Source organism: Peromyscus californicus, unplaced genomic scaffold, assembly GCF_007827085.1.
Source record: "Peromyscus californicus insignis strain IS unplaced genomic scaffold, ASM782708v3 Scaffold_22__1_contigs__length_63687245, whole genome shotgun sequence".
Lineage (NCBI taxonomy): Eukaryota > Metazoa > Chordata > Mammalia > Rodentia > Cricetidae > Peromyscus > Peromyscus californicus.
Genome location: NW_026294525.1, coordinates 36886822 through 36905809, shown reverse-complemented (window position 1 = coordinate 36905809; position 18988 = coordinate 36886822).

Below are 18988 nucleotides of genomic sequence, written 5' to 3'. Positions count from 1 at the left end.
CAGAGCAGCCTATCTCCAAGCCAAAAAAAAAAAAAAAAAAAAAAAGAACATAGAGAGGGCAGTGCTTATGGCCAGCCTATCTTTAGGGGGAAAGATGATAAAGATATCATATAGCTTTGATTCATATTATTTTGAAATGGTATCAAAGCCCAGATGACTCTATAAAGAAAGAGCTCTGGTTCATCCCACAGAATCTTGCATGTAATCAGTGCCATGGCCTTGGGAAGAGTGGTCTTCGGAGAAACAGCTTTAAGGCTATGCTCAACGTGCTCCTTCTGAGGGTGTGTGCACAAGCTGGGGAAATGGCCCAGTGTTTAAGAGCACTTGATGTTCTTTTTATCTATCTATCTATCTATCTATCTATCTATCTATCTATCTATCTTTATTAAGATTTTTTTTTCATTCATTTTACACACCAAAGATCCCCCTCTTCCCTCCTCCACTCCCTCAGTCTCCTCCTCCCAACCCAACCCCACTGCCCCCCACAAGAAGGCAAGGCCTCCCAGGGGGAGGCACATCCAGTAGAGGCAAGTCCAAGCCCTTCACCCTGCTTCAAGGCTGCATGGGGTGTCCCACCATAGCTAGTGGGCTCCAAAAAGCCCACTCATGCACCAGGGATGGATTCTGATTCTACTGCCAGGGGGACCCCAAGCAGATCAAGCTACACAACTGTCTCGCCATGCAGAGGGCCTAGTCCAGTCCCATGCAGGCTCCATAGCCATTGATCCAACTTTCATGAGTTCCCACTAGTTTGGTTTGGTCTCTCTCTGCAGGTTTCTCCATCATGATCCTGATGCACTTGCTCATAGAACCCCTCCCCTCTCTGTTCTACTGGACTCCTGGAGCTCTGCTTGGTGTTTGGTTGTGGATCTCTGCATCTGCTTCCATCAGTCATTGGAGAAAAGCTCTGTGATGACAGTTAGGGTATTCAACTATTCACCGATCTGATCATGGGGCAAGCCAGTTCAGTTCAGGTGACTTCCCTACTATTTCTAGTAGTCTAAGCTGGGGTCATCCTTGGGGATTCCTGGCAACTTCTCTAGCACTGGGTTTCTTTCTATCCCCATGATATCTCCCTCCATCATGGTATCTCTCTCATTGCTTTCCCACTCCATCCCTGTTCCAGCTCAACCATCCCAATCCCTTATGTTCTCATCCCCCATCCCCTACCCTTCATTGCTCACCCCTCACCCCTAGTTCACTCATGGAAATCACATACACAATGGAGTACTAGTCAACAGAGAAAAACAATGACATCATGAAATTTTGCAGGCAAATGGATGGAAGTAGAAAATATCATCCTGAGTGAGGTAACCCAGACTCAGAAGGACAAACATGGTATGTACCCAGTCATAAGTGGATACTAGAAGTAAAGCAAAGGAAAACCAGACAACAACCCACAGCTCCAGAGGAACTAGCTAACAAGGAAGGCCCAAAGAGGGACACATGGATTGCCCTGGGAAGGGGAAATAGATGAGAACTCCATGAGTGCACTTGCTGTTCTTAAGAGGACCTGGATTCAGTTCCCAGAACATACATGGTGGCTCATAACTGCCAGTAGCTGCAGTCCTAGGGAATTCTGCTTGTCTCTGCAGGCACCAGCTACTCAAGGGGTGTAGACATAAATACAGGCAAAACACTCGTACACATAAAATAAAAATAAATGATAAAACTTAAGAAAAATGTGGACTCTGTGTCTCCCAAAACTGACAATTCAGAGATTTTGTTAATGCATTTTAAATATACCTAGATATTTTTAAATATTTTAAACTTTTAGCTTAGAATATTTCTTTTGAGTACTACCTAATAATACATGACTTAAGGATTAGCTACATATACTATAGGGTCCCATGATTATACTGTATGTTCCTATGTTACTGTAATTTTGTCAACTTTCTTAACTCTATTCTTGCTGGTCTTCAAGAACAAAGGAGAGAGAAACAAGGAAGTTCTAAAACCTCAGCACATTACATCCTGGAAATGAAATGGGAAAATGTTTACTCTGTAGTATGGAACAAATGTATTATTTTATAAAAATTGCCTTTATACAAACATTTTGACATTTCCAGAAAATAAACTTAGCAAATAAACAAAAAGGGGAGAGGAGCAGTCAGCTGCGTGGAAAAAGATGAGAACCTTAAAATAGAACCACTTGACTTCTATGGACAGCATATTCATGATCTTGGGTACAGGATTCTTTTGTCCATGTGTGTCTCTGTCATCATCGAGACTGACCTTCTTGCTGGAACTATAAGGTGCAATTATTACTAAACACACTTGCTGGGGCAAATCAACAAGAGAAAGTTAGCCAAACATTTTCTTCTTGCATTCCTAAAATAGTTTGAGGTAACCTCTTGAGGGCCAATATCTGATTCTTCAGACTATCTTGGGAGAAGAAGAAGGAAGTCGGAATAAAGTCATGCATATTCTGATACAAAAATAAACAAACATGGTTTTTAAAGTGGAAAGAAAAAAGTTGACTGACAAGAACAAACATACCCCTAGAACTATGTGCTTCCGTCTTAAAACCTTTAAGGCGACCAGGGATTTTATATCGAGATGTGACAAATTTCTCACAGATGGGAAAAGATATAAAATGCTGCTTTGTAAGCATTCATTTTAACCAGAAAGGATTTTCTCATACAATGACAATACACGCTGTGTGGCTAGTTGATAAAGTAAATAGATAGCTACTGAAGAGTCCTTCACTGCAGTGTCTGGAGGCCAAAGCCACCAGTATAATCTCTATCCAGTTGTAACAAAATCTCTCAGTTTGGGAATGGCCACACAGATAGATTTCATCCATCTGCTTGTGAGATTTCTTACTCTGTTGACATACTCCTGAGACAGGCCACATGAGAACTCACCTAAACAACCTTTCCATCTTGTTCCTTGAACTGGAACTGCCCCCTAATACTTAGGTTTATCGTACCCCAAGTCTCCTGCCTCCTCCCCCCCCTCTCTCTGCCTTGTTGGAATGGCTGACATTGGCTCTAGCCTATTTTCTTATGTTTCCTTTCACACACACACACACACACACACACACACACACACACACACACACACACGCACAGTAGCACCTTATTTTTATCTCCTAGATTTTGGCCAGGCCACAGAACCTCACAAGAGGTCAAACGATATCACAAAGAATTAGGGATAAATAAAGGAAGAAAACAGTTTTTCTCAAAACCTTTGAGAACAATGGGCTCCATGAGCAGAGTAAATTATGGATACTTCGAGGATTGCTGACTCCCCAAGGTCATTAGGTACCATTTAGAGCAGTTAGCTCAGCCCAACATCAGAGACCAGCATCAGTCAATGAGTCCATTGTTGTTTTTCCCCAGAACATATATTAAAGTTTGTTACTGAGTAATTGGGAAAACGATTGCTTTTCATCACTGATAGCAATTATGATTACATTTCACGTATCCTCATTCTGTGTAGACAGGATGCCACATGGAGGAATTTGACTCACAGGTCTCACTTTGTTTTCAATCACCTACCCCCACCTGAAGAACAAAGTTATCACTGGTGGAGTGTGCCTATAAATATAATGTGTATATATATGTTACAATAATGAAGAAGATATCATGAATTTGGGTAGGAAGTCACAAGAAGAATTGGAGGGGAAGGGGTGGAAGTGATATGAATGCGTTGCTAAAGTGTGAAGTTCTTGAAAAAAATTGGAACAGAAACTAAGTAAAACAACAATGAACATTACACAATCTAGCACATATACATGTATAGGTTGAGATTAAGACTATGTTCAACCTGCTAAAACCAGATTCTACTTTTTTTTTTTTTATTAATCTCCCTGCTCCTTTCTCTACACTAAGTCCTCTGTAAAAACTGCCATCTGTGGGCCACGTTGAATCTCCCTATATTAAAATGTTCATGTTCACCATGAGAGTGTTCCCACACTCTCAGGGGCGTTTTTACTTGGACTGAGTTTTACATATGAAACTCACATATGGCAATGTCTTTGGGAAATGCGGTGACTATTACCCTTCCATTGTGCTTATCTGGAGATGACCTCCTGACACCTGGCTAACAGCTCATGAACTTATGTCTCTCACCTTTGTCCTACTGGAAATAGAAGGCTCTGTGTTATTAGACAAGTACCATTCTGTGTGACAACAACTTAAACTCTCCCTAGGCCTAAATGGTTTCCATTTTAAAAAATGTTACCTCAGGGGCTGGAGAGATGGTTCAGTGATTAAGAGCATTTGTTGCTTTTGTAAAGGTTCTGGGTTTGATTCCTAGCATCCATGTGGCGGCTTAAACTATGTGTAATGCCAGCTCCAAAGATCAGAATCCCTCTTCTGACTTCCTCAGGTATCAGCCATTTGGTACACATAAACATGTAGGCAAAACATTCATACACACAAAATAAAATAGTTTTGATACATAGTTCAGCTCTTTATCAAGTATATACTACCTACATACACTCTAATTAATTATCTGATTATTCTAATCTGTAATAGACTATAAGCAACCTCATAGCAGGGCTTCTCTTTTTCCTTGTGTCCACAATGCTTGGTATTGAACAGTGCTATTAACATAATACTGTAGAATGATTACATGAACATTGAATATTTATGCCAGAAAAACAAACCTTTACTTCTTTAAGATTCAATGTCAAGATCACCAAAGTGAAAGAAGTGAAATAGGTAGGCAATTAAAGGCTAGACTAGAACAATGGATTGTTGTTTCTTCAAACACAAGTCTTTGCTATTTGTTTAGGGAAATTAAAATTGATAAATTTTATAATATATAGCATTATAAAAACAATAGAATTCTGGTTAAGATTCTGTTTTGTATCATCAGCCATACGTTTTTATATATTAGGTATTTGGGGTGTGTGTGTGTGTGTGTGTGTGTGTGTGTGTGTGTGTGTGTGTGTTGCTAGGAATTCAAAACAGGACTTTACACACCCAAGAGAAATTCTCTCCCATCTGTCTTCATTCCTAGAACTAGATGCATGACACTTACCTTGAAGGGTTTGTGAAGGGTAAATAAAGCAATACACATTTAACCTCAGGTTCAAGGACAGTTTCATTTAAGAAAGAGTTTTCAAAAATCTGAGTATACATTTAAGGGCTTTTATACAAATAGACTCATTTTGTGCATTAAAAGTACCCAACAGTTCCCCCAAGTACAAACACTACATTTATCCAGTCCAAATTCTAACTCAACACTCTCACTTCCACACATTGAATGTCACTGTGAAAAAGAATAAAATTATCGAGTTTTGGCCTTAAATACAATGTTCAATCAATTTCTTATCCATCTATAGGTAATCTGTCTAATCTCCCATTGAACTGGAAGAATTTCTGCTCTTCTAGTTAAGTTTAGAGGCCACTTGTCTATCATACTGTGCCAAAAACATTGAAGAGCACTGTTGCCAATAGGACAAACATTTACATAAACTTATATCACATTAAAACTGTAATCTGAGAGTATACAATAATCTTAACTTCCTTCATGGTGTTCCATGTTTGATTCTTCATCAAGTTTTTTTATATCATCATGGATACTTGCCAAGAAAATAATGTCAATATTTGAAGTCAGTAAACACATAAGATAATAATATGAGAAGTCAGTAAATATGCAAGTATTGATGCAATAACTTTAGGACAGAAGGAAACTGAGTCTCAAGGAAAATAAAAAATGTGCATTCCAATATGGTTTTATGTCAACTCGTAAGATTCCTTATCATAGAATTCTACTGAATAACTAGTATGGGTACCTTGGAAATTTGCTCTGTCTTGGAGTAAGTAGAACTATTGAATTGGTAACCTAGCACACTCCAATATCCTACCACTTTCTCCCTAGTAAAATGTGTAATCCAATAAACTAATGATTCAAAATAGTGATTGTGCTCTAAAAAGACAGAATTATCCTTTCATTTACAATGCCTTCATTCCAATGTGGAAAAGAAAATACCTATAAATAATTCTGATTTCTTGTATTTCAAATATTTAAATTCCTGGCCTTCTCACAGTATTTACAGAAATTCTCTACTATTAATTTATCAAATTAGTTACTCAGAGATATGAAATATTAAGATTAATACCAACTGATTTATTGTTATTAAAATAGTTATTTTAGCCAAACCAAATATTTCGATACTCATAAAATTTCTATTTTCCCTTTCTTATTTAAGTTCTATTTGGTTTTTGGAAAGGAATTCTAGAAAGAAATAGAAAACTGGTAGCTAGGACACCAACACTTCATGTAAAGCCCAAATCCTGAGCGTTAACGGGAGGTTAATCCTATTGCACGCACTTAAAGATTTGCCTTTGACTGACTGTATATACACATATATAGATATGCATATGTCTGTTTAATATATATGCATGCATATATGTTTAATATTATATTTATGTAGGGTTTAAGTCCTTACTGAACAGGCTGTAGTAGTGTAAGACTGCAGACGAAAAACTGAACACAAAGACAGTAATAAGGAAAAGTGAAAGATAGGGAACTTCTTCCTGCTTGTGGCTGTAAATGAGCTGTAAACTTGCTGTCATCTTGCAATGTCAAAATGGTCGAAAATGTCAAAAGGCTCAACTCTGTGGATTGTGCTCCCAATGCATGCCCTTTTCCACGTGCTGTGGCACTCACCACAAACGCCACCACTAGTGTTGCAAAGTTCTCTCACCAGGTTCTTAGAAGTCAACAGTCACCATTTTTACCCCTCAAGCGTTTTCTTTCCTGAAAAGCTAACTCAATTCTTCACATATAATTAAGTATTGACAATTACTTTCCTGCACCAAATGAATTCATAGGCAAGTATTTATTTCTTCATTTGCTTAATTAAATAGTACAATTTCTATAGTTTCTCTCAGGGGAATTTCTAAGCTTCCTCAATTTTAAGGTTTCTAGATTTTTGTCCTGGACATGATTTTATGCCTATGCAGTGACTGGATTTTCTTTCTTATTCATAACTAGACAAACACCCTAGTAAAGCTTAAAAGAACTTCCCACCATCCAATTTTATGATACTTAAGTCTTGTGAAGAAAAAAATCTTCAATTAAGCAAAACTTTCCTGACACCAATTGTGAGTTTATATTTTGTTATGAATTATTTGTGCCTTGCTCTGGATGTTAAGAAAACCCACCACTATTTGAAACAACCCATATGTATCATACCCTTTCCTTATGAAACCTGTGTCCTTGTGGGAAACTAGCAGACTACTTAACCAACAGTGTATCAGACTGTGTTCCTAGGCAAACATACAGTCCTTTTAGTTCGTGCTCATGCTTTGGGCTAACTGTACATAACAGACGGAATGTGTAATCAGGTAAGTGAGCGCATACCACATACCTGTGCCTTTTTATCAATATAAAGAACACATTCCATTACAAGCATCCATGATTGCATTCAAGTGTAATCAGATGCCTCATTTTAAGATAACAAATCCTTTGAGTTGTGAGTTCTCTTCCTCTGTACATTTAAACAGGCTTATAGCTGCAAATACAAAATTGAAATCATTCTCCAGGCCTAAAAAGAGAGAGAGAAATGAGAGAGGAGAGAGAGAGAGAGAGAGAGAGAGAGAGTGTGTAATTGCGAGCCCTAGGCTCTGATTCTTTTCCAGCACAGTCAGCAGCAGCAGACATTTATGAGCAAAGGCAGCAAAGCCCTAGACAGGGATGCATTTAAAATGTGTGTCTGTAGGAAGGAAAATAGCCCTCTGGATCTAAATAAAGTTTCCTCGGTTGGAGTGTTGGGTGAAAACCAAGACTGCAATAAACAGAAGTTATATTTTTTTTTTATTTCTGAACACGAGACTAAAGAGCTCTTATAAGCTTCAAAGTTGAGGAAATCAAAATGAAAAGGAAGTTTAAAAAAGAAAACTCATAGAAATTATGAACAGGATTCAAACTTTGAGATTTTCAAGTATATTGTGTTAACAGTCACTGTATTTATTCACCATAACCTATTTCCTTTGTCTTTTTAGTTCTTTCTTTTATAGTATGGAGGGAATACAGAATCAACTAGACTGAAATGTTGGAATGTGATGGTGGATGCTACTGACCAAAGCTGAATGTGTCTGTTGCAGTCTTTGCCAGCCCAGCAAAGGACAACTCCAGGGGGGATACAGGAGTGGGAGATTGTGAACCGCTAGAAGACTAACAGATTAAGAAAAAAAAACAAAACAATACACACAAGCAAACAAGAGACTCTCAGTTTTTCCCAAATACTATGAATCAAGATATTTGCTGGGATTTTTTTAAATTGCTATTCTAAAATACAAATGTAATTTTCATACTATTATTTCTCATTTTAAGTTGCATCAAATGATTTTGTCTCTTCACAGTGAAAGAGAGTGCACCCATACTACGGCAGCCTGCTCATCATCCCTCTCTATGTATGAGGTGTTTGAAGGAATTCATTTTGGCCATGGGGCACGATTCTAGAGAGAAGGGTGCTATGCTGAAGTGAGTTCCATTTACTAGGAATTAACTTTCCCCTATAGTAGCAGTTCTCAACCTATGGGTCACAACCCCTTTGGGGACTACATCTCAGATATCCTACATATCAGACATTTATATTACTATTCATAACAGTAGCGAAATTACAGTTATGAAGTAGCAACGAAATAATTTTATGGTTGTGGGTCACCACAACATGAGGAACTTTATTAAAGGGTCACAGCATTAGGAGGGTTGAGAATTACTGCCCTAGAGGCTTCTCAGTCACAGTTGAGTATGGCTTCTTGGAGATTAAGACATGATTATTTTCTCTGGCAGGCAAACAGAAACTCAGTTCAGGAATCTCAGGAAACAAAGGGCAAATACCTTCAACAACAGAAAGCACCCCACTATCACCTAATCCAAACATTAGCCACTGAAATCAAGAATTGAATACGGTTTTTAATATGAAATTAGATACAACAAATAACCATAATTAACTATAATAGAATAATAGAAAACTATGGGGATGTGCACAAAAGGGAAGCCATATACATAACATTGCTACAGGGAATGTCAACAAGTCCAGCCACCATGATAATCAATATGGAAGTTTGGAAGAAGGAGGAAGAGGAGAAGGAGGAGGAGGAAGAGGAAGATGAAGGAGGAGGAAGAGAAGGAGGAGGAGAGGAGGAGGAGGAGGAAGAGGAGGGAAGGAGGAGGAGGAAAAGGAGGAGGAAGAAGAGGAGAAGGAGAAGAAGAAAAGGGAGAAACAGGAGAGGGAGTTATGAGAAAACAGAGGTAAGGACCACGAGGCTTGGATATACTTGGCATACAATATAACTTTAAAATCTTTAAAATTTGGCGGGGAGGTGGTGGTGCACGCCTTTAATCCCAGCACTCAGGAGGCAGAGCCAGGCGGATCTCTGTGAGTTTGAGGCCAGCCTGGGCTACCAAGTGAGTTCCAGGAAAGGGGCAAAGCTACACAGAGAAACCCTGTCTCAAAAAACCAACAACAACAACAAAAAACTTTTAAAATTTAAAAAAATAAATAAATGTAAACCAAAATAAAATTGCTAGTTTAAAATACAGAAAGCAGAAAACATAGCAGGAAATCAGAAGAGAACACATAGACCACATAAGATAAAACGGTGTAATGTAATCGGAAGCATAGTTGATGAAAAATTAAGCAATACCCACAAAATACTGAGAATTTTTGGTGGCTATAATTATATAGTGATTCAAGCATTTGAAACAATATTTCTGTAATGATTACCACACCAAGGAACATTTCAGTTATTTACTAAAAACTGAAGGCAAGAACATATCCCCCAAACAGGGTAAACCAGGAGTAACAAAGAGACAAAATTTAAAGGAAAAATAGAAGCCATTATATCTCAAAATGTTAAAAGGGAATAATCCAGACTAGAATTACATGCCCATTTAAATATATCCAGAGCATATTTTCATTTTTAAAATACACATCCAATAAACAAAACTGAGAACACTGGTCATTAGCTGACATACAAGAGAAGGGTTGAAGTGGCCTTTTAGCCAATATAAGTAAGATTAAAAAAGAAACTGTTAAAAAAAAAAACCTGAAGAAAGCACAGGAGGAAGCTTACATGAGGGGACACAATGGGTCAAACCAGCAACTCCTTCTTACTGTAATTATATGTTGGTTTTGTTGGGATTATAAGAGAGGGATTGATTTCAGTGTCTGTTTCCAGGCAATGTTTTTATTGCTATTTTGCATATGAGAGTCAGTAAATGCTCTTTAATGAGATGAACTTCCAATGGAGAGGCAGATGAGATGGTAAACCTTCTGGTTTCCAGGTCTATGTTCATATCAACTGCATTTCAAATCCTTCCTATCAACTTCTGGATAGTCATTAATAGATACAACATATTGCCACTATGATAGAGTCACAGGTACATTCCTGTTAGCACTGGTTAAAAAAAAAGTTCGTTCCATAGCCTTAATCCTTGGTCTAATCTACTTAGCAGAATCTGCACCAATACAAATTACTGATGTCATGAATACACACTTTTTTTTCAAAGAGAGTGTCAATTGATTCTGAGAGACAGAGTACAAGTTAAAGGTAATATTGAGAAGAACTTTAGTAGACACCTGGAGGAGTGTGAATCAAAGTATTAAAACTGGAGGAATCCATTGCTATCATCAATTATAAGTTATTTCCCTTACTACTAAGGAAATCAGGAAGACTCAGAAAACAGAACTAGCATGCTACAGGTTAAACAATTATTTAAGAAGAAGCTGGGTCTTATTTCTGACTAAATGAATTTTTTTTCCTGTCACATACACAGTGCTGGTGGCTTTGTTTTATGTGTTTCAAATTTATACAGCTACTGAGAATGCTGATAACTCATTGAGGATTTTGTATGGAATAAGAAACACTATGGGGTTACATTCCTTGAATGCTACACTAGAATGTTTCTTGTATATTATTTACCTAAGTACTGCAACATGGTTTTTAAAAGTCCATGGCAGTTCTCCTAAGATCTAGTCATTGTATTCTATCTTTGCCTAAGCCTTTTTAATCTCACTATGGCACTATGTAAGTAAATAACTTCATTTCATTGATAATATTATCTGAACATCAACACTTAACTGTATGTCCGCTTTTCTTAATGTTAAATTGCCAGTGTTGCCTGCTTCTAACAAAGTATACTCATGTCACACATATTGAATAGTTGAATAAATTAGTAACATATGGATTTGTACTTATCCTTCAAAGATAAAAACTTAAGTTCTTTCATACTTCTATAAGTCAAACATCACGATTATTCTCCCATCATTAAAAAAAATCCAAAGAAATACATGTTAATGGCATGATCGTCAAACCATCCCTAAAATTTTTTAGTAAGTTGATTGGTAGGCAAGATAGTCTGAATTATCGCTTAACAAATTACTGTCTAGTTGATTTAATTAAAACAAAAATGTCTCATGGAGAGAATCCCACAGACATTATAATAACCAAATAATCAAATTTATTATCACTGCTGATGACAGCCTGACACTATGCAGTTCTTGGATTGATACAATATGAGTAACATAGCTATCATCATTGAAAAAGTCTTACCGTAATTATTTAACTTTAATATAATCAACCTTTCAAACCTAACTTCCAGTTTACAGAAAATAAAGAGTTTAGAAAAAATAGTGATTATAACATAAGGATATAAGACAAAGCCAGAAAATTTGGTTTTTGTAAGTACAACTTGATCTTTTTAAAGATTTAATATTATTGAGAAATAAATACAAAGAAAATTCTCTGATAAAAGATATAAAAGTCAAGGAAGAGTCAGAATATTGATGGAATATTCTTGTTCCAAAAAGTGAGGCATCTTATATTTCTGAGACAAGAGAAGGAACTTGAATATTGACTGATTTTTGGATGATTTTAGAGGTAGTATTAACTTGGTAGATATGTAAGAATGGTTGGACATCTCTATTCCTGGAAAATGATGCCAGAATATTTTATGGATATTTTTCAGTTTTAAAAAATATTTTAGCAGAGAATTGATTTTAAAAAAGAAAGAAAAGGGCACTGGAGAGATGCCACAGAGGTTAAGAGTTTTCTACTCTTGAAGAAGGTTGGAGTTTGCCTCCAAGCATCCATATCAGGAATTTCACAACTGCTTTTAACTCCAGTTGCAGGAGGTCTGACTCCCCTTGATCTCTTCAAGCACTTGAGTGTACATGGTGTGCATAAACTCATACTGGCACACACACACACACACACACACACACACACACACACACACACACAAATAAGAAATAAATCTTTTTTAAAGGAAATGCTAAGGAACAATGGGAAGGGATGATGGAATAGAGGAAGGAAAAAAAGAGCCAGAGATACAAGAACGGGGAAATGCAGTAAATGGGACAGTGTTACTGGCCATGAGAGCATATTGTACTTATATATCACTCATAGGATTTGAATGCTTGAGGGTTTTTTTCATAATAAAAGTTTAAGGAAAATATCATTATAAAACTAAGTCAGGAAAATAACTACTGCTTTTGGAAGGACATTTCCCTGGATGAGGTCCACATGAAGGAACAGCAGACAAAGACAATGATAGTACAAGCTTTTACTTAGAAGAAAAATCCACAGATGGGAGTCTCTGGTGTAAGAGTCAGAGCCCACTATCTGCTGAGAGGCAGGTACTCGAAGGGCAGAAAGAGGGGATGGGGGAAGGAGACTGGAACATTTCCATTTAGGACGTAGAGCTGGCTATTATTAGGGATAACTCAGGAGTGATGAATTAAGGAATTCAGGCTAATAGATTTACATCTCTGGCTGTTACTGGGGAGTGATGGGGAGGGGAGGGCAAAAATCTTGAGAAACATGTTGCTTTAGTTTTGGAAACCAAATTACTGTAGCTTCAGGAGTTGTCACAGTTTAACCAAAACGGGGGAGCTTTACTAAAACCCTATGTATAAGGAGAAAGGCTTTATTTACAAAATAAGCTAGAAATCAAAATGAAGTTGGTCCCTAAATTAGGTTTTTCAGAGGCACCAAGATAAGACAAACACTGCAGACTACTAGGTCCTGAGCTAAAGCAGAGCTCTGGCCCTACCTCAGAGCACTAGGGAAGAGTTGAGGGTGAGGGGGGAGGGCAAACAGTCCTTTAGTCATTTCTGAAACAATCTGAAATCAAATTTCTGTATCAAAATTTAGCATTAATGTAATCATTCCTTTTTTATTCACAAGCTTTTAACAGTCCAGAACTGGGATTTTTTACAGACATTTGAAGAGGTGTTGTCTAGAGAGATTACGGGAGGGAAAATAGCATCTTTTCTTGCTATAATTAATGCATTTTTATGGAGTCACTGGAAAATAAACTGTCTCTTATTTTCTTGCTCAATTAGTACTCTCTAAGAAAAGGAATTATCTGACAAATTATAATCCTCTCTTAAAGTCTAGTCACTCATGTAGTGGATACATACATAAGATTTTAAATGATTGACAAAACTACTTAGTTCTAGGAACTGAGATTTATTATAAATCTTAGCCTTTTATTTTGTTTTTCCAAGGGACATGCTCAGATGATTTTCAGTCCCTAAGGGTCAAATTCAACCATCAGTTATCCATGCATGGCTCCCATTGACTTCAATGACTCCCATTGACTACTATGGATGAAAGCCAAATTCCACTCAGGGTGCGTGTTCGTGCAATTGTATTTGAAGCTAGTGGGGGTCACATATATATCCCAGGGCAGAACTTGGCCCAAGGAGTCTATACTAATCAATTGCTGTCTTAGCATGCAGAACAATGGAAAAAAAAATATCGCCACTACAAAAGGAAACCAAATGTTAATGACAACTCTCTGAAAGGGTTCTAGAAAACCCTACTTAAAGAAATGCAGAAACATGGTCATGCCATTACTATACTGCGAGAGGCTGTAAACAATTAGAATTCACATAAAATACATGTTGCAATAAATTTTTTTCTTAGATAATTCTCACACAGATGTGGTCTGCATCGCTGCTTCAAGCTTTTCCATTTTCTCTATGAGAATGTGAGTCTGATCATGAGCTATCTTCAGCGCACCCTAATTCTTTTAACTGATATTCATGTTTTTACATAAACTTTAATGCAGTACTTGCTTGGTTTACTGCCGTCTTGTTTTATTTTCCAAGAGTTGCACAATTTAGGATCCTCATTAGTGGAATGCATCAAACATGTAGTAATTACTACAGGAAGGAGAAATACAATAATACAGAATTATTTTTATCTGTATGTGTCAGAGGCCTTCCCCAGGTGGAGACAATCCAAGGTTATATTCTTCACTGATTTGTATAAACAGAGATTATGATGAAATTCTTTCTATTATCTTAGCAATTGTTCATCTTTTTGTCATGTAATTGCCACTAGGCCAAAAGATTCTCCATTGCCAACACTCCAGGGGCTCAGAGGCTATTCTTCCTGGCCATTAGTATCTCAAAGATAATGACTATTCTGATGGTGTTATCACCCTAGATTAGTTTAAGTCTTCTGTGTTTATCACAGTCTCCTTTCTTTGTGGTCCCCTTCCTCAGGAAGACCTCTGGTTTGACTTTTAGACTTTTAGACTTTACCTGTCTCTTTCAACCTTGGCCCCTAGTAGCTAGGAAATAAACAACTTTTAAAAAGGAAAAAAAAAGAAAGGAATGAGGATGTCGGACTCCCATGTCTGTGTAACCTCGTCTCTGGAATGTTGGCTTCTTAAAGTCTGGCTACCTTGGTATCCTGAATTACAAGGCCACCCTGAACCAAAACATCTGAATTCTCACTTTGTCCTTGGACTCTTGGGTCACTACTGGGAAACGACAAAGACTTAAGAAGGTAATAGTGAAACCTTCAACCATGTCAGTGGGTTTTTTTCTTTTCCTTAGTATCTTAGTTCCTCAAATGAGGCTGCCTTGATTGTCCTCCTGGAGACAGCAAACTTTTCATGGTATTAGTTTACAAACCTTTCCAGTTATTTTCAGTGAACAGGTTGACATGAGGTAAGCTATCGCTTCATATATGAAAGCACCTCTTCATCTTTGATCTAATTCTCTACTAATATCCTCATGTCTCCTTCTGTTGAAATAAATATTAATGATACTGTCTCCCAGAGTCTCCCCATGTCATTCTTTGCTTTATTAACATCTGTTCTTTGACTTGTTCCATAGCTTTCAGTATTGTTTTTAGCTTCGTGTCTCCTTTACTAACCTTAGTCATGTTGCAGTTCTTGACTATTACCAAGATAAGATGGAAATTGGACACACTGAGCATGACAGCCCTACACATCTGTGTAGAGCTAAGAACTTATCACACATGATTTACCTTACCACGTGTGATGCATTCTGATCTAGTGTGTGCTGTTGTAGTTTACTATATCTTGATTTTGCTTTAAATAGTGCTTCTGACCAATCAAGTTGATACTAATGAATATGAGTTTGTTATCACACAAAAGCTCCCTAGGCTATGTTGCCTATCTGCTTTATTCACAGTTCATGTTCACTTGACTCAGAACTACACTGTGCAAATGAAGATGATTAATAAGTATTTTCAACCCAAGAACACCTTAAAGACAGTCTACAGGCCCTGGCTAGTCTAGTAAAGACAAGTTAGTAATTGCGTCAGAGGTGTTTACAGTAATTATGAAGTAGCTCTTATGGAAATATATTTGTGAATTATTTATTAGTAATCTATCATTTTGTCACTAAGACTTTGCAAATATCAAAATAGTGTGAATTTTGATATTTGTTCTTATAAAATTATTCAGTTCTAAACAACATATAGTGAAATACACATATGTGATAGGTTTAATCTATTTGCACTCTTAAAAAAAAATCGCCACAATCAAGATAATCCCAAACTCCAACTTCCATAAAGTCTCATTGGGCTATGCTCTTCTAAACTTCTCTCTTCCCTCATCCTCTGGTAAAAATTTATTTGATATGCATTCTTACTATGAGTTTAATTTCTCTCAACACAGTATACTTAAGTAACTCAGTATAAATATTTTGAGGTACATCCATATCATTACACATGTTAATAATACATCCTTGTTTATTATCAGATGACATTCTATAACATAAATGTGCCAACCATTTGTTGTATTAGTGAGCATACCATTTCAGATTGGGACAGTCAGAGAAAAAGCTACAGACATTTTTATACAAGTTATTGATCATATACTTTTATTACACAGAGAAGTACAAAAGCAAAATATTACAGATTTATATGTAGCTGTTTTTCTTAATGTAAGTTGGATAAGCACTCTCTTCCACCATTGTAGATCCTTATTCACCAATGAAAAGATTGGGTTTACAGTTCCACATACTTGATTTTGTCAAGTTCTTTTCTAACTTCTCTGTATTTATTAATACAGAGAAATTATTTAATGGTTAGTTTAAGGAGGATATTTATAGAGTCCAGTGTTTAGAGAAACAGTAAACTAAATAAAATAATATTTTCATCATTCCTCTTTTCTCTTTCTTTCATATATGTGTGTGTGCTTTATATGTACATCCAAAGTTATTTCAAAATTTGAAAAATGTATCACTTTAAATTCACATTAGGTTAAAAACAATCCATCAAAGCTAGGTATGGTATCTCCTCATTGTAATTCCAACTTCTGAGACGCTGAGACAAAAGGACTGCCATGAGTTCTAGGCTCCTCCAGGATACAGCAAGTGCAAGTTAGCCAAGGTTACATAAGAAACCCTATCTTTAAAAGAAAAAAAACCATTAATATCTGCTTTTATCATAGTTTATCAAAACCACATTTTCAAAACAGAGTCTAGGTAAAATCAGGTTAAATAGATCCTTATTTTTCCATTCTGCCTCATCAGTTCTTTCTTTTCATTCTTTGTAAAATTCAATGATTTGTTTTTTAAGCAGTTTTGTTATAAAGTGGTTAAAGGTTGTGCGATACATATAAACACTTTTTTGGCATGTCATTCTTTCTCTGTGAATAATGCCTTCCTGTAAATAAATAAAACAATAGTGATTTATCTCAGAACCAAAAGAAAATTATTGTAATGCGTTTTTCAAAGAAGTAATAAAAATTGTAAAAACAATAAAACTGAAAAGTAAAAATAAATAAAAAGATATAAAACTAAGCGTTATTAAGTTACATTTCCTATTTCAAAGACTAAAATAATTAATTTTCTTTAATTTGCAATCAAAGTTGAAAGAATTATCATAAATAGCATGAGGAGAGTTTATGGAAAATGGTAAGCATAGCCTTATACCACCAAAGTGAGCAGTTCTGAAAGAACAAACAGTTCTTGGCAACTTAAATTAAGCTCACTGCTCAGCAAACACACAAATTCTGACTATTTTCAAATGAGTTCCAGTTTGAGAAACAACAGCTTACAAAAAACACAAAGACTTGATTCCTATTAATAGTTCGCCCTTATAGGTTGTCTCCCATTTTTTTTTTTCAAATAAAGCCAGCTCTCAAATTAAGATTGCATTCTCTCTGTAACTCTCTTGTTCCTTTGTTACATGCCTCCCATGGTTCATGTTTTTAAAATTCTTCATTGACCTTCCATATGAACAATCACATTAAATAATGTGTTTGCAATATAAGATTTTCAATGAATATCTGTGGCATAAGGATTTCCATGAATAAGTCTGTCTTTCCCAAAATTTTGCCTATGTCTCCAAAACACAGGGCGTAAATTTGCAAGGAATTCAAGGAATTCTGAACCATAAACTGAAACTGTTCTATTTCCTTTTTAATCATCACTTGCCTATCCCTCTTTGCTTAAGGCTGACACACATTCACTATCTTCTGAAGTGTGAATTCAATTCTGAACCACAAATATTTGTGTGTGGATAGCCTATGGCCATGGAAGGAGACAAAAACAGGAACCTATCTCCTGGAACCCTAGATAACTCCTATCAGAGAGTGAACTAGTTAGTATATGGCCAACTAATGAAAACACACTGCAAACAGCCGAATCATAAAGTTACACTAGCTAGAAGATGCATCCTATAGCCAGAGGTGAAAAATACATAGGAAGAAATGTAGGCTTAAAAAAGAAATCAGTGAAATAGGACTAGTCTTCTGTGCTAAAAAAGCATTTTTCTATGAGGTTAAATGAGTTTTTTTTTTTGTTTGTTTTTCGAGACAAGGTTTCTCTGTGTAGCTTTGTGCCTGTCCTGGAACTCACTTGGTAGCCCCAGGCTGGACTCGAACTCACAGAGATCTGCCTGGCTCTGCCTCCCGAGTGCTGGGATTAAAGGCGTGCGCCACCACTGCCCGGCCTAAATGAGTTTTTTAAACCTCTAGTGCCTCATCTGTAAGATAAATATAACAGATTTTCAGTAGAAGGGATGAGAAGAGTACATGAGACTATTTGCATTATGCTTGGCATATAGTAAATTGAAATTTTAAATAAAACCATATTTATTGGCAATTTTTTAAATAATAAAGTTTATATTAAAAAAGAAAATGTTAAGCAACATATTGGTAGTGTTGCCTTTTAAAAAATTGTGCTCACATAGTCTAAAAATTAAAACAAAATTTTTATATTTAAATTAGGATAAATATAATACAGAAATTGTGAAACACAACAGTTACATTAAGAAGTAAGGCAGAGCAAACCAAAAGCCTTAGCCAGAACTTGACCAAAGATTTTCATTTTATGTAGGCGTAGTCGACAGTGAATGAGGCGGTAAGGGCAGTGTAAATCGAGTCACAAGGTAGGGAAAGTGTAACACTTAGGTTCAGATCAATGAACGGAATTCCAGGTGTGGTACCTCCAAGCTGAGCTTTATCCTAGGTACTGCTTACTAGTAGCCATGTCTCGTAAGAGTCAGTTGTCCTTCATTTTACTCATCACTATGGCATGGGATTTAAGCCTAACCATTTTAATGACCTCTTCCACGCCTACAATTTTTTCTACCTATACAGGTGCAGAAAGGATGAAAAGTAAAAATAATAATAATAATGTAAAAACAATAATTTCTGATTTTTTGTTGTAGTATAGCTTTAGTTATTCTTTAAGAATTTATACAATGCATTTTAATCATATTCACCCCTCCCAGGTCCATCTTCA